At 45.2% G+C, this 16,084-nt stretch overlaps 1 protein-coding gene across 3 annotated transcripts in view; it reads right to left on the bottom strand.

The window, feature by feature from the left end:
* Positions 1 to 1,199, bottom strand: part of LOC306823715 (glutamate receptor ionotropic, kainate 2) — a 231,826-nt gene extending 230,627 nt beyond the window's left edge. Inside the window, exon 1 of one of the 3 annotated variants that reach the window (XM_079343484.1) lies at positions 945 to 1,199. The gene's annotated coding sequence lies outside the window, so the exon portion shown is untranslated. The remainder of the gene's footprint in view (positions 1 to 944) is intronic. The other 2 variants (XM_079343481.1, XM_079343483.1) reach the window with 2 other exon arrangements.
* Between the last annotated feature and the right edge of the window lie 14,885 nt (positions 1,200 to 16,084).

Genomic DNA, 16,084 nt, shown 5'->3' with positions numbered 1-16,084 from the left:
CTGTATGAGGTCAAACTTTGAGGTTGATTTATAAGTGCACGCAGATAGATGTATTTATTTTTTTATTTTAAGTAACAGCACATTTTTAGAGGCTGCAAAGCGATTTCCTGAGCTGACATGTGCCTAACAAGAAAAAAGGGGGGGAAAAAGACAAATCTGAGATGCACCAGTCTGTGCGCATGCTGTGAGTAAATCTGTGCAGCATTTTAACTTACACAGAGGTCATGAATAAGAGGAGGCAGCTCTCTGATGGCTGTGCGTAACGGGCAGAATTGTGCTTAAGGAGTCACATACGGATACTGTATAATCTATGTAGTTCTTTGTCGGGCAGCATGCACCTGAACGCGGCTGCACCGGTCACCGCGCTGCGATGTTAAAGTTGATTTAAAGCTCATTTGTTGAGGTTTAAAATGCGTGACTCGTCTCCGCGAGTTCTCATCCAGCCCCGCGAACCTCAGGCGTTATCTCCAGATCATCCAAAAAAAAAAAAAGAGCAGCATCACGGAGAGAATTTAACGACCCCCGTAATGTCTTTGAACCCCAAAACAGACAAGACATCAGCCCGAGGAGGAGGAGAAGGAGGAGGAGGAGGAGGTGGAACCCGAAAAGGTGACAAGCGTCTCCAAATAGAGGTCGGACAAAGACGCGGGAGGTCACATCTCTCTTATGAAACGTCAAGTCGCAGCTAAATTCTGAGGCATTTCACATCTATGTTCTCTCTGGTGGGCGCAGGCTGAAAGCAGCTTTGTCAAGAAACTCACAGATGAACTTGCCAAAGCTGACCGGTGAGGTGCGTATTCTGCCGGATGGAAACGATGAGGAAAAAGATGCCTCAGCTCCCAAAGATAAAACCTGTTCCTGGAAAGATGTCACGCGGGGGAAATAATACAGAGTAGTACAGTAAAACATGCACATATATGTCAGGTTTAAAAGAGTGGGCTTACCCTTGGTAGAGCTGGAGCAGGAAGAGTCAGCAGAGCAGCACAAAGAAGTTGATTTGTTTCTATGGAGGAGCCGAGGCGCTTCCCCCGCACTCGCTGCTGGTAGCGCTGCGCTCCGGCCGTAGGGGAGACACGCCTCCTGTCGGACGGCAGGACGCACTGCTTAAAGCAACAGGGGGAGCACCACACCGGACCAGGGGGACTCACCTACACCGAGTCTGCAGCTTCCCCCGGCGGAGACGACCGGGTGTCAGGTCGGACTGAGATGCATTAAAATCCTTTATCCGCTGGATGGTTCAGCTCGACGCTGCTGTGCGTAAACACAGTGTGAGACCTTCACAATCAGCTGCTCTAATTAAGAGTAAAGGTGTGATGCGGTCCATAAGAATCATCTGCTGGGATGGTCAAAATCTCAGGAATGTGATCATAATAGTGTTGACTGTAGGATCAATGTTTCCTCTCATGCAGCAGTACAAACATACTAAAACAGTGCAGCTGTTCTTTCCCCAAACATTTAAATACAACAATACACATTCCTAACAGGTTAAAAATGTTAATGGTGTATCACAGAAGACTCAGATAACAGTACAGATTTGTGCTTCCTTTTTCTTTTTATTGAACCCCAAATTTGCTCCAAATGCAAACCTCAGATTTTAGAAAGAGGAAAGAGAAACCTTCACTTACTAAAAGCACAAATCCTCAGGAGGGGGTTTGAACGTTTGATAACATCATTAAATTATGCGACACATCTTGATGACTTCGAGGGAAAAAAAAAAAAAAAAATTCTGCTCTGTGTTTGAAATTTGACCCAGAAGCCAAAGTTAATGTGTGTGGCATTAAGAGGCAAGTCACGTTTATTTATGCTGCTCCTTTCAGACAGCAGTTCAAAAAGCGTCTCAAACATTTCAGATAATCATAAAAATTAAAGACAATCTGAGAAGGTAAAAAGAAGATTTAGATACAAATAAATAGTGATCAAAAGAAAAAAAAGTAAACAGTTTTACTGTAAAATATAACTAAACAAAAGTGCACATCTGTAATTAAAACAAAGCAGATAAATGTCTTAAATCACAGACATGGTGGGACGACGTGCTGCGTTGAACAGAAATGTTTTGAAAGCCTGATTTGATCAAACTGTCACATTAAAACTCTCAGAGTGAAACAACAAACCAGATAAATAAACCTGAGGTGACCTCATGACATCACAAGGTGACCTCATGACATCACGAGGTGACTCCCTCCCCACCTTTAAACTCGTCTTTAGAATCACTTCTTGGCTCTGACCTGTTTTTTCAAGTTGCCTGTCGTCTTCCTCTGGTCCTGATTGTTCGTTGTTATTGTTGTTTTTCATTGTTGTGAGATCTGTCAGGTAACCTTCACCGTCCTGAGAGAGAACTTTAAAACAAAGTGCATCATTAGTATTATATTAAGACATGAAAACACTGACAGGAAGCAGAAGATGATTATGAAATGATCTTTATCAGATGTCTGCTCAGTTGTTTACGTCACTTCTTCATCAGATTATTTATGTCTTCCAAAGAAGCTTCAAAGCACGCTCACTTCCTGTTAGGTTTTTTTTTTAGATTTCTGTTGGCGTTTGCATCGCAGCAGATTTTCTTTCTGGGGTCGACATGGTTTTCAAAAATAATTTACAACACCTCATTACAACCAACAACGATACAGCAACGTAATCATGACACCAAACACACACACACACACACACACACATCACAGTCAAACCACACACTTCAGTAACATCTTGCAAATATCCATCAATACATACACTAGGCCAACACACACTTTTAAAGGGTTAATACAGCTGAAGTGAACTTATTGTCTGTCTGAGGGGAGGAGCTGGGACTCAGGAGGGAGACATGAGATAGTTATGGACAGAGGTAGAAAAACAAGGACGACCCAATTGCAGAAAAAAAACATATATTTATGAAGCAAAAAAGGCAAAACAAAAACTAACTTAAATAATAAATCCAAAATGTCCAAAATCAAGCGGAGCAAAAAACAAAGTAATCCAAAGACGCAGAGAGATGAAACGACAAAGGCTCAGAGCACACAGCTACAACAGACAATAAACCAACACAGAGGACATGAGGTAATCAGACACAGGTGAGGACAATCACACAGGCCGGAAACACAAGGAACACAAGAGCAGAACACTGAGGACAAGTACAAAGTAAAACCCAACACTGACACCACCACCTAAAACCAGATACTACAAAATAAAACAGGAAACACTAAAGACTAGACTTAAAACACAGGAACCAAACTTACAGGAGGACACATGGAAACACACTGAAGACTCAAGTAAACACAAGACGAGGAAACATTAAAACACACAAATCAACACTGAGGACAGAAAACTAAAACAAGACCAAACAGAGATCCAAACCATGACAGAGAGGAGTTTTTAAAATTTACTTTTTTTCTGTTTTGCCCTCTGATGTTGTTAAAAAGCCTCTCTGACACACACGGGCCTAAATCACACACAGGAACAAACAATGAGCTGGTGGGAGTTCGGTGCCTTGCTCAGGAGCACCTCGGCAGTATTCGAGAAGTGGTCTGGCAATGTTGTAGTCAGCATCTGGACTTGAACCAGTAACACCCCTGGTTCCTAACCCGAGTCCCTGCAGACGGAGCTTCTGCCGGCCCAGTTCTGATTCTCATGTCCGTGGGTTTCAGTCGGGTTTTTTTGGGCCTTTGATTGAACCCTGGAATCATCCTCACACTGTTGGACTCTGGCCTGTTTGATCTTTTTATAGACTTTTTTGATCCAGTAGGTGTCGCCCTTGAGCGCCAGCATGAAACCAAAACAAACTGTTTGGCCACGCCTCCTCCTTACTGAAGCCTCCGCCCTCCTCCATCGACACACCTCCAACCCGTCTTCACTCGCGTTCACACAAACAAGCTCAGTGCAAGCGTCCGACACAATCATCCTTTCCTTGAGCTGTAAGCATCGATGTGTTAGCATGCTAATGTTAGCGCCCAGCCGTCCCTTCCATGTAAACACAGCTCTGACAACAACACAGCCAGCGGGAGTCCAGCTTCTCCCTCACTGGAGACAGTCTGGATTTATTTATGAGTAACATGTTGCACATTCGCGACCGCCTGAAATGAAATATAAATAAACTGAACAATGAAATGATGTAAATACAAAATTCACATGAAAACAACTGATAAAAATCAGGTTTACTGCACTGATTTCATTCAAGTGTGGTCAGGCAGGAGCAGAGGGGAATGACACTGACTGAATAAAAGCTGTTTGGAGAATGTTGCGTAACGAATCACTGTTACGACGTGTAACACATTTTCTGTCCTGAAAACTGGAGACAAACTGTGCGAGGAGATTCACTTTCTGTTTCCAATCAGTTCAAGGAAGTAAGTGACAATATCTCGACGCCAGGCGTGATAACGTCTCTCAGTCTGAAATCCTGAAACATCGTGATTTGCAATGAAATTATCTTGTTTGCTCGTCTTCTCGTTGAGCGCCTGAATGGCAGCGTGGTTATGATGGAGAGCAGTTATTCTCTTTGCAGTTCACAGCTCAGAACGCTCCCTCTCTTTGTATTCGAGCACATCAGGCCAATCAAACGGCAGGATCAGGAATAAAGGGGAACAATGCGAGGCCATCCGACAGAAAGAACTGCAGCAAGATAAACAGTTTAGAGCTGAAGGAGCACATCGCTGCAGTGACGGAGGGCCGATCTGAGCCCACAGTCTGCAGCTGAAATGAAAGAGAGCTTTGATCCCTGCTCGGCCCCCCCCTCCCCACACAGCGTGCAGCATGAAAAGTTGAATTGTGGGGGCTACAAATAAATAGTCAATGACAGCTCTGTGATCCAACAACCTCTACTACTCTCACCCGTGGGACATGAAGGAGGGAGAGACCCGAGTACATACGAGAGAGGAAGGGAGAAGATGGGAACTTTTAGAGATGAATTATTCAGTCGGGTTGAGGCTGCACGGTGTAAATTTGAATTAGTGATGATTTTAAAGAGCAATATTAATTGATGTGTTCCAAAGACAACGAGGATTTAAAACACGTACTGTTGCATCCTTTGGCTAGAAATAAACATCAGAGAAAATGAAAGGACGAAAACAGAACTAGTAGAGACCTCCAGCCCAAACTGAAATAGCAAAGCCCAGGAACATAAAGATGCATGGGGGAAGAGATCCTACATGCTCCTCTGAACCACCTTCACCTGAGTGCTGAACCCCAGACAGGAACCAGGGTCAGAAGCAACAGGGCCTCATGTAACAACATCCCCAAAAAGCTTCCTTCTAGCCTGAACCACACAGTCATGTGAATGTGAGACTCTTCAAGGCTGGTCACCCACCTTTGTTGTTTCCTCTGCAGCGTGTGCCGGCTAAAAGAGTCCCCAGGGTACCTGTGCACCATCTTAAAGGTTCTGGGAGATACCATGTGGTTAATGCAGGAGGGGTGACGTTCTGACCCCTGGTGTCTCCCCCCTGGTGTCTCCCCCCTGGTGTTTGACCCCTGGTGTCTGACCCCTGGTGTCTGACCCCTGGTGTCTCCCCCCTGGTGTTTGACCCCTGGTGTCTCCACCTGGTGTCTCCCCCCTGGTGTCTCCCCTCTGGTGTCTCCCCCCTGGTGTCTCCCCCCTGGGGTCTGATCCCTGGTGTCTCCCTCCTAGTGTATGACCCCTGGTGTCTCCACCTGGTGTTTGGCCCCTGGTGTCTCCCCTCTGGTGTCTCCCCCCTGGTGTCTCCCCCCTGGGGTCTGATCCCTGGTGTCTCCCTCCTAGTGTATGACCCCTGGTGTCTCCACCTGGTGTTTGACCCCTGGTGTCTCCCCCCTGGTGTCTGACCCCTGGTGTCTCCCCCCTGGTGTCTGACCCCTGATGTCTCCCCCCTGGTGTCTCCCCCCTGGGGTCTCCCTCCTGGTGTTTGACCCCTGGTGTCTCCCCCCTGGTGTCTCCCCCCTGGTGTCTCTCCCCTGGTGTCTTCCCCCTGGTGTTTGACCCCTGGTGTCTCCCCCCTGGGGTCTGACCCCTGGTGTCTCCCCCCTGGGGTCTCCCTCCTGGTGTCTCCCCTCTAGTGTCTCCCTCCTAGTGTCTGACCCCTGGTATCTCCCCCTTGATGTCTCCCCCCTGATGTCTCCCCCCTGGTATCTGACCCCTGGTGTCTCCCCCTTGATGTCTCCCCCCTGGTGTCTCCCTCCTAGTGTCTGACCCCTGGTGTCTCCCCCCTGGTGTTTCCCCCTTGATGTCTCCCCCCTGGTGTCTGACCCCAGCTGTCTCCCCTCTAGTGTCTCCCTCCTGGTGTCTCCCCTCATGGTGGTAGCAGTCGCAGTAAGTCAACCCAAACTTTCTTCTATCTAGCACAGGGGGTCCGAGGCGTTACCAGCCTAGATGTATAATATGCATATAATCCCTTCAGTATGTCCGGGTCTGCCCCGGGGTCTCCTCCCATTTGGGGCTTCCAGGAGACATCCTAGTCAGAAGTCCAAACCACCTCCACTGTCTCCTTTGGATCATGTGAAGGAGCGTCCTCCTCTCTCTGAGGCTGAGCCCAGACACGCTCAGGAGGAAGCTCGGTGACTTTGATTCACCTGTAGGAAAATCCAGTCAGGTCATGTTTAAACCTGGGAGAGAAAAAAAAATGCTGACACACAAATGCTTTTAAAGAACACACACTGAACCAGCGTTACAACACACACACCTGACACACACACGAGGCGCTGTACAGTGTTGCTAACGCTGTGAATCATTTAAAAACAGTTCTCTTCGTCCTCGATGTTTCGCTGTTATGAAGTTGTGCTGTTGTGGATTTAAAATACTGCTGATTGCACGTACGTGTGTGTGTGTGTGTGTGTGTGTGTGTGTGTGTGTGTGTGTGTATACAGTATATGCAGAGAGGAATTAGCAAGTCAAGTGCTCTTGTATCATCCATTTTCAGCCCATTTTTGTTCCAGTCATGTCGCCGCTGCAGTCATCAGTGCAGTTCTCTCCAGCTGACACCCTGACATGTGAAAGCCATCAAGTGTCAGACTTAAAAGGGTCATTTTTAATGTATTCTACTGCACACTGAATCAGTCCACGGCCCTGTCAAAGTACTCTTATAATTGCTTTAAAAACTCTCACAGCTGGAAGGTCTATAGAAATGGAGTGATTCTTTTCAAGCATGACCATTAGACTTCAGTGTGCCTCAGACTTCCTTACACAGATCTATCCCTTCATTCTCTTCTGTTTAGCTCAGGTTGGGCTGTGATGGCCGCTTGCAGAGCAATGTTTTGTTTTCTCAGAAGCTTTTTACACTCCTACCGGGGCTCCACTACTTTTTGGGATATGAAGTTAAAAAGGGGGCACTAAAAAGGCCTCCTGATCTGATTCTGATTCTTGAGTTGTACCGTCCAGCAGCGTGCGAGGAATAGAGTGGATCCTCACAGACTCGATCACTGTAGCTTCAGTGTTTAGCCAGCTCTGCATGTGGTGGACACTGTAGCGTCAGTGTTTAGCCAGCTCTGCATGTGGTGGACACTGTAGCTTCAGTGTTTAGCCAGCTCTGCATGTGGTGGACACTGTAGCTTCAGTGTTTAGCCAGCTCTGCATGTGGTGGACACTGTAGCTTCAGTGTTTAGCCAGCTCTGCATGTGGTGGACACTGTAGCTTCAGTGTTTAGCCAGCTCTGCATGTGGTGGACACTGTAGCTTCAGTGTTTAGCCAGCTCTGCATGTGGTGGACACTGTAGCTTCAGTGTTTAGCCAGCTCTGCATGGGTCTGTAAAGCTTTCTGCGTTCTAACCTCTCTCCATGTTTCATCTCCAACATTGATCCTAGTTTGAGCAGCTTTCTGCTGCTGGAGCTTATTAGAAACATGCAGAGGCTTTTTAGCTCGGGTACAATCACTTCTATCTGAAGCAGTTCCGCTGCCCGCTTCCATCGCTGCAACACCTGTTGACCTGATAACTGCTCTCATATCTGGCAAACCCAGGGGCGTCCAAAACGGCCTTCAAAGCCCCGCCTACCTTCTCTGGTCCAATCAAATCCAGAGCATTCAGGAGCAGAATCTAAAGTTAGAAGGAGGACATACTGGCTGCTGCATTGTTGAAGAGAAGCTTCAACACAGCAGGTTTCCTTCATGATCACAGAGGAGGAGAGCGTCGTCGCTTCAGTCAGTAGATATCTTACTGCTTTACACCTAAATCAAACTCAATCATTCTTTAACTTGTCAAATAATCAGAACATTTTTTGGGGGGGGATTTTTGTATCTGCCAAAGTATCTTGAGCCGTTTTTCAAAATCTAAAATGGCTTTTTTCTGCCGCGAAATATTCAAATAACTTCACAGAATCCTGTTGTTGCTGATCCATCAGGTTATGTGAGTATAAAAGTAGGAGTTATTTTCACTACACTCGTTCTTTTGTGCTTGTTTGTTTTCGTCTCACTTCAGTGAATCCTATAACAACTCAAGGTCTCTGAAGTCCAGTTTGCTGACATGATGACATTTCGGCAAAAGTTTAAAATTACTCCCTGTCCTGCCTCCCTATTTATTTCATCTGAAGAGTGTGTATCTGGTGTGTTCCCCCACACACACACATCAAAAGAAAACATTCGCTCACGTCCTTGGAGTCCGGGTTTGTCCGCAGTGACTCTTCCCACATCCAACAGTAAACTCGTGATCACGTCTCCGCTCGCAGCGACTCACAACTGTCCCCAACGCTGAGATTTTATAGCCCATCAGTGAGGGAACAAAATCTCAGTGACCATACAAATCAGCTCCAACGCCGAGGTAAACAACCGAGTCTTTCTTCTCTGGAGGGATTCTCAATGTCACCGCAGAGTCGTCTGTTCACAGCCTCAGACAGTTTTGATATTTTGATAGTTTTGTGGGTTTACTGTAATGCAGACTGAACGGTGTCAGTGGAAATACAATGAAGTGCCCCCCTGTGAGTACAGTATGTGTCGCATCCACCAATAACAAAGTGTCTGAATGCAGATTATCATTGGCAGAGTCTTACCAGTGGTGAAGGGATCAAATTATGAAATTAAACTTCTATAACTTAGAAAACGAAACATTCACGGAGAAATTAAACAAATTAAGCGACGTAAAGTGGAACTGATATTCTGGCATTTCACCTTGAAAATTACAAGATATAAGCTTTTATCCAAAGCTATCAGACGAAGGGTTCGGAGGTGCTAACATAAAGACGCGCTCACACTGGGAGAGCCGTACCGTCCCATTGCACGCTTCAACTCTTAAAGTCCAGTTCACTGGACGGGTGTGAGCGCTCTGGTCGTTGCTCAGGCGCGGTGCACTTCCTCGGCCTTGGATGGAAGAGGTGTGCTTCCAGTTCATCGTGCTTACAGCACAGTCTAACTTTGCCTCGTGGGAACGCACCCTAAGACTGTGCAGTATTGACTTCAGTCATGTAAGCAGTTACCATACATAACTGACCTCCACGTCCGTCCTGTTCTTTCTTAATGAGAGCTTCCTCGTTCACGCTCTCACTGCTCCTTTCGTACACTCTGGAAGAATAACTCCAGAATGTTTTTTCTGTGAAGTTAAACTAAATTGGACCTTCACATAAAAACAGGTCTTGCTCTCTCTCTCTCTCTCCTGTCAGTCCTGTGCTCTCTCCTCTCTTATCGGGGCTGGTAATGAGGCCTGGAGCCCGGCGTTGGCGATTACAGGAGGAGGACCCGTGCACACAGAGCTGGAGAAGAGATTGCCTGAGAGAAAATAAGGCTTTTTTTTTTTCAGCTCCTGGCCACCCTCACATCACAGACCACCTACAGCCTCGCCCCCTTAGCCAAAATAATTACGTGAAATTGCAGGTTGTGTAAATGCACATGTTGCTGTTGATTGCACAAAACAAATCTTTTCAGGGGGCCAGGTTCATGTAATTTCAGTCACACAACACTCTCATTAAAGTGAAATCAGAGAGCTAAGGCAAACTAATAGACGATCTTTTGGTAGATTCACCTGATGAGTCACTGACACACCGCACACACACACATCTCCCGCTGCGTGTCACAGCCTTCATTCCCTTTTTAAATCCAAAGCAGACCTGCGCTTAAGGAGTGCGTGGTTTGTAAGATGAAGGCCGTGGAGGACTGTGTTCACATGGTACAGGATTTCACTTTTACATTGAGGGTAACTAATGTGAACGTTCACAGGTGCAGTATTTGTCAGGGTCAAACTGGGACTGACTACCCAGGGCCCCGTTGGAGGAAGAGCAAAGTCTGGACCTTAATCTTTCAGTGGGTCATCAGTGTCATGGAGGTGTTCCTCTCTCGCCCACTACACTAATAAAAGGTGTCTGATCCAACCTTTAAAGCAGGGTCCTAAATCTTTAAGTAGACTCTTCCCCTCTGTCGCCCCCTGGTGGTAGAACCAATGAACAAACTCCATTTGATCAGCAGAGATCCTGTGCACCTTTAAGAGAAAGCTAAAGACCCAGCTCTTTATGAACACCTTCAACCTTCATGATACTATTGATAATGACAACATCTCGGACGGCTTTGATGCTGATTAGCTGTCGACGTCGTGTTTTTACGTCTTCTTTCTGGTCAGATTTAAATCTGTTCGTTTGCACTTCCTGATCTTGTCTTCTTCTCTCGACATCCTCGAATTGAATTGTAGACTCTTTCTAACGAGACACGGTGTGAAGTTAAAGCAGAAGAGACGAAGAATCGTGCATACCTCTTCGCTAGCTGGACGGCCCAGTGCTTCAAAATATGAGACCTTAGCGTCCTCTGTGGCGTTGTCTTCTACCTCGTACTGCAGGAACCTCTCCATTCCCATCGCCTCTTTAGCTCTGCTTATTTACTCACCTGCTCCCTGCTTCCCTCATTAGTATGTATACCGCCCTAGTTCCACTCTGTCTTCACCACATTGTGTGTGCCCCAGCTTTCCTGCCTTGTTCTTCCTCCTTTATCTGATAAATTGCTTGTTCTGCCTTCCTGGTTTTGATCCTTCTCCGTTATCAGATTGAAGAAACTTTTTCTCTTCACCTCTCTGCCTGTGAGTCCGGCTTTAAAGCTGAGGAGTTTTTCAGCTGGAAATGAAACCTGCTGATTCATTAAAGTTGATAAATATACAGGACTTACGAAGGCAAAAAGACCATTTGCCAGAGGTGTGATTGGAGTCGGAAGCACGCTGCAGAAAAAGCCTTTAATTTACTCCATAAATGCACCGCATGTGATGTGTCTGACTGTTGAGAGACAACAGGATGAGATTCACGATAAATGTAAAGGACAAGATCAGCAAAGAGGTAAGGGACAACTCTGTCCACTGGGGGCGCCAAAATCAACACAAATGAAAAGCTTTTCAAAGGACCTTTAAAGGTTCATGTTTGGAATTTATTAGCGCTTAGCTCTTGATAGACTATTAGGCCTTTTTCTGCTTATAATCAATGTGTTCACTGCAATAAAGTTTCATCACCCGGTCCAAAGGAAAGGTTTGATATTTACAGTTTGAATGAATTGTAATGTAATTGTTTGAGATTTTAGTTCAGAGGTTAAAGGTATTCTGTGAAGAGGGTGTGTTTTGATGTGGCCCTTTAAACTGAATCACTAAATCAAACATAGGTTTAGTTTAAGGCCCTGAACAGTTAATCACTCACCCACTTTCATATAGGTTGAGTGAGCCTTGATTCTTAATCACCTAAATTGTCTTCTCCTTAAAAAGAATTAGTTACTAGACGAGATGTCAGGTTGTGATAAGAAACAGGTAGGATGTGTCTTCCCCTACAGATTTGAGGATTCGGGAGTTTGATGCACCAATGAGAGAAGCAGAACCAAACATCAGGAGGCGCATCATTTGGAAAGCTGCCCCAATTGGAGGAAGGAAACCTCACATCTGAAAATGCATAATTTGTTTAGATAATCTCTGTCTAATGTATAAAAGGGTTCAGGGAAAGATAGTCGGGGCTCAGACTTCATGAACTGACCAGGTATCTGTCTGTCGTCAGGGACACGTAGTGTTGAACCCAGAGACTCTGTAACTTGTATTCTTGATTCATCGGGTTAATAAACTCTGTTAACCTGAAAGAGACGTCTTCAGTCATTCCTCTCATCCCATCAAAAGGATGCGCAGAAAGATTTGAGGTAATTATTTAGAGGAGTCAGATTTCTATTTACAACATTTAGGAAAAGCATTAAATAGAAACATTTATCCTTTATACTCTGTTTCTCTTATTTCGTCGGGTTTATGTCATTTTTTTTATCACTTTTTTAAATGCTTTAAGATTCACAGATGTCTCATTTTGTATTTTATTACACGTGTTTTGTAAATCCCTTTATATGCACGGTTAACCCTTTAGTGACCTCGGACTAAAAACATCAGTAAAGAGCCCTGCGAGGTTCAGTGAGAAAATTTAAGAGTAGATTTTAAATCCATTTCCACGGTTAACAAATGCATGTGCATGGTTTTTATAATCTGTGGCCACAGGTTTGTAAACCATGTGCGTACATTTTTACAATCTGTGAGCATGAATCTGCAAAAGAAATCTGTGCACACAGTTGATCAAACCATGTCTATAAAATACAAATCTGTGCGTATGGATTTGTATAAAGTTCTAACCTGAGGCATCGATGGCTCGGCATGTAAGAGCTCCAGTCGGGTGGTCAGTTGTGAATCTTTATATTGCTGTTATCGGACTCCAAATCGCTCTCAAGACCATTTTTTGAAGGTCTCGGAATCTAAAGCAATTTTAGTCTGTCTTGTTTTTCTAAAAGTTTGGTCTTTACTCCAACATAATTTATGTATCGACGAGGGTAATAATAAAGATAAAAAGTGAGCTGCACTCTCTCTCTCTCTCTCTCTCTCTCTCTCTCTCTCTCTCTCTCTCTCTCTCTCTCTCCTGGTTTCAGGGGGAAAACAGAAGACATTTAAAGTCAAAATAATGTTGATGTTGTCAATGAGAATAAATGGGAGGGGTCCCACGAGAAACTTCAACATGGAGTTTTAACTCTAGCAAACCTGATGCTTAAACATGAAATCTTCACGGCCGTCTTTAGACAGGAGGAGAGAGGACATGTTGTGGTGCATTTAAGCAGATATAGATAATGGTTAATAAAAGGCATTAATCGTTCCCTGAAATGCTAAACATGCTCCCTTTCATCTGTTTGAGTCTCATGGTTTCAAAATGATCAGCAGTGCAGGGGGACATGTACGTCCGTTCTGCCCTTGAATGCTGAAAGCCTCGATGTTTAGAGCACAGCATTTAAAGCAATTATTATGACGAGAGAAGATCTGAGGATCACAGTGTCGACTGATTTGTATCGACCAACAGCAGCTCACTCAGTTTAAACCTTTTCCTTCTGTAGCAGCGGCTTTGGTTGCACAGCCAGGAACTTGTCAAGTACAGTGTTCATTCATGTTTCAAAGCGAGCTGCAGTGGTCTACATGGGTCGGCATCTAGCAGCAGGGAGAGGTCATGCAGCCAGCAAGGGATGCCTGCCCGGTCCCTCTCTGATTACCAATTACTGCCGCGCTCTCCGGCGGAGGTTCAGGACGAGCAGCCGGCTCCATCTTAATGAGACAGAGGGCCAGTGCCATGCATGTGACATCAACTTTCTAAATACCAGAGCAGATCAAGCACACAACCCGCGCTTTGTTCCCGACTCACAATGCCCAGCAGCTCCAGGATGAGATGCCACAGAGAGAGAGAGAGAGAGAGAGATTACAGAGGAAAGGGCGGGAAAAGATTTAATGGGGGGAGACAGAAGGAATAACGAGAAAAGATGCTGTTACCAGAGTTACCTGTCGTCTTCCTCTTCTGCCCCCTTGATCTTCCTCTCTCATTTGTGCGGATTCAAAGGTTTTTGCTGATTTATAATTAGCTGAACCCGACACTAATTAGAAATGCTCTGTGGCGTACCACTTCAGATTAGAGTGTGCTGAATGTTTCCCTTAATGCAGTCACCATGCCAATAAGTGCAGCAGGACTTTGTTAGAGAGCAGCTCTGCAGGCTCATCAAGATGCCATCAAGCGGAGTCTTGTGAGGAAGACGAGTGATGATCCGCTCTGATGGAGGAAACGCTCTCTGAACAGATGAATAAAAGATGTTCGCCTGGATCAATGTTTCAACCTGTTAAAATGCTTCTTTGTTAATAAGGGAAATCAAGTAAGTTATTAAAATATTCAATCACATTAGCAGAAAGAAAAGTTTGCTGTCCTAAGTCTGTGTGATTTTTGAGTCGAATGACTGATTTTGAGCACACAGATTGTGCTGTGTTATTTTGCATCTTGCAGTGTGAGCTGACTTTTCACAGTTGTGAAACCTGCATTCATCACCTGTCTGCCAGTGCTCCGACTCTTCCTCCTCTTCCTCTTTCTTTTATCGCTCCTGTAGACAGATAATTGCTTCATTTTTCTGTATTGACTGTCATTGATAAACTCTGGTTTTCCCAGCAGTCATGCATGCAACGTGAAGCAGTGCAACAAGACGGCGCCCCCTTAGGGCGTTTTCCGTCTGTCATTACAAACTCTGCACATTTTGGGAAACTACTGGTGTCGCGCCACAAGCGATTGCCTGCCTTGCGTGTTGACAAGCAGCGCTCCTGTCGCAGCATCAGATAAACTTCTGTCAATAAAAACGATGCACGGTGTTTGTAGCTACACACAAAGAGAGACGTCCAATCAAATGACCTTATCGGGCAAGGAGCAAGAATTAAAGGGACACTTCCCCCGTTGAAACATGGATCTGTATTGACACTGGGTCATGTATGGAGTAGAAATGTGGAATAAATGTTGAAGTTGGTGCCTTCGTCACTGAGAAAAGGCAGAAAGGGTCTATTTGGCTAATGTGGATTAAAGACAACAACTCCCAGAATGCACAGCACAGCAGGCCACTACGACTGGAGCTACTGTAGGTTGCTCTATTTACAGTCTTTATGAACGTTTCTTCAACTGGTTCCGAGATTTATTCCAGAAGGAAAGGGCATCTTGGAAATTCCTGGCAGCAAACGGACTTAAGCTAACACCTGGACACCTCCAGTCCGCCCGCTAGAAAGAGCCGCAAACATCCGACTCAACACAAGACCTTCAAAATCCCCTTCATCCATCAGTTTGAAGTTAAAACATACTCTTTTTTTTTGCTATTTCACTGTATGGTTCTTCTCAGCTTTCTCCACAGCCTGCTCACATACTTCCTAGCAAGATGGCGGGCGTTGCCTTTAGATTCTGGGAGGGAGGGTCCCGCCCCCTGATCTGTGATAGGTCTGTAGCTTCAGTGGGTTGAAAACATGAAGAATGAGCGATGTAGTTTCACCACCTCTCGCCAAAGCAGCCTCTGATGATGCAAAATGACGATTTCTCCTTTTCAGACGAGAAAGATGGAGCTTTTCCATCTCAGGCGAAAAATGAGGGCGGGATGCATGACCATTCTAATTCTAATGCTAATGCTAATGCTAACTGCACAGGTTTAACCTGTAATTATGTTTATTCTTAGCGGGTGTGTATTGTAACTAGTGTCTTGTGTCCTGCCTGTCTGTATACTGCTACTGGATGCCTTGAATTTCCCTCGGGATCAATAAAGTATCTATCTATCTATCTATCTATCTATCTATCTATCTATCTATCTATCTATCTATCTATCTATCTATCTATCTATCTATCTATCTATCTATCTATCTATCTATCTATCTATCTATCAAACATACTACCAGGTTTCTAATGATGCAAAGCTTAATGCAAATGAAGTATTCCTTTAATTGTTTATAAAAACATTTTGACTAGGAACGTGGAATCAAGCAAAATGCACGTCAAAAGACGCTGTTAAGTCCATGCTTCATGATTTTCACATCACACAGACACAAAAGAGGAACAGCAGCGACTTTGAAGCAGCTGCCTCAGGAGAACAGGATGACACCCAGCACAGGGGCCGAGGCCAGAGGAGGAATGAGACAAAGAAAGTGTTTAGCCGGCCAAAGTGGTGCTCAGCTGGGAGAGCAGCTCTGAAGGACGCTGAGAAAAGAGCCACACTGTATTTAGCTGGGAGACGAAAAAAACTGCAGAACGAGGACGACGAGAGGAGAGCAGGAAGGGGATTAAAAGCGTATCGACCGGCCGCTTCCATCGCCTCTCACATTATATGAAGCCATGTTTAATTCAGGCCGACGCTGTGAACAGACAGAGATGAGATAAAACCAGAGCTGTGCGACTG

The sequence above is a fragment of the Symphodus melops genome, assembly GCF_947650265.1.
Source record: "Symphodus melops genome assembly, chromosome: 5".
NCBI classification, from domain to species: domain Eukaryota; kingdom Metazoa; phylum Chordata; class Actinopteri; order Labriformes; family Labridae; genus Symphodus; species Symphodus melops.
The sequence above is the reverse complement of the archived record's forward strand: the minus strand, read 5'-3'. Positions and strand labels throughout refer to the sequence as shown.